Below are 1,274 nucleotides of genomic sequence, written 5' to 3'. Positions count from 1 at the left end.
TTTATCTGATTAAACATCTCCGTGCCTGCCTCGATTTGTTTACATTTTGCAGCAAACAAATTCCAAGCTAATTCAGTGTCAAATCGAAATGGAATTTCAATTTGATGAACACATTTGTTGTCACCAATTAAAAACAGAAACAAAACAAGTGCAAAAATGCATTCATTTTAATCGAAACAGATTAACTGAGCAAATATTGGTTTGAAAAAATTTTAAGTGGAAAGCAGGGAAACAATGTTTTTTAGTATTCAAAAGTCAACAATACATTTTGTGAGAGAGCTACCGAAATACTCATCACCATAGGACTCATTGACTAAATTTTGTACCGACTGAGTAAATTTGGTCCGTAACCACCATCATAATTTTACCAAAATAGCCACGACCAAAATTCTCGCGCAAAGAGAACATCTCAGAAAATTTGAGACAGTATCCCCCACCAGTTTGTTTTTAATAACTGCCGTCATCTTCTCAGCGGCTATTATTTGGGCACTCTCCTTTTTTTACAATCCAAAGAATTTGTGTTTTATTGGTGCGCTGTCGTTTTCGTTAAAATTAGAGATGTTCGTGATCCTACAAAGGTATGTAAGGTATGTTGTGTCAGCGCTTTAATGTTCTCAATTTGCGGCAATTTGACTTTGATTTCTGACCTTCATTAGCCTCGCAACAGCTTTTGTTTGGGCGCTCTCATTTTTACAATCCAAAGGATTTTTATTGCATTGGTGCGTTGTCTTTTTGAAGATATGTTTGCACGTTTCACGTCATTAAGAAGTCCATTTAATATGGTAAATTTAATCACGCTGAAGTTTTAAGAGGAACAAAAAACGAGTTCGTGTTTAAATCGTGATTTTTTTGCATCTACCTTTGAGGTGGAATAAGAAATTGGTGCTTGAAAAAATTTGTGCTGAAATTTTTTTCCGTGCATTAGTTTGACTTCTGTGATCAGCGTTTGTGTTCCACTGTTGAGTGCTATTAATATGAAACATTGAACAGTACTACAAGATAAAATCAATTTTCAGAAATAATTTTTACACACTTGATCCCCTACACTAGCGATTTTTCTACTGATGAATTTCAGATAAAACGCAACGTTCACTTAACAGAAAACCGAATGTAAAGATTATGAAGTAGATCCATGTTTCACAGTAGAAAGAGAGAGTCACAAGATGTGATATGATTAATTGCTCTCAAACGATTTTTGTAGCAATTACATTAGTTCTTACGTCTTGTTAATGCGATTTATTGTATGACTGATTCTTTTCTGACCCATTTGACTT

The sequence above is a fragment of the Convolutriloba macropyga genome, unplaced genomic scaffold, assembly GCF_964194025.1.
Source record: "Convolutriloba macropyga unplaced genomic scaffold, txConMacr16.3 SCAFFOLD_3221, whole genome shotgun sequence".
Taxonomy (NCBI): domain Eukaryota; kingdom Metazoa; phylum Xenacoelomorpha; order Acoela; family Convolutidae; genus Convolutriloba; species Convolutriloba macropyga.
This window is presented reverse-complemented; position numbering follows the sequence as displayed.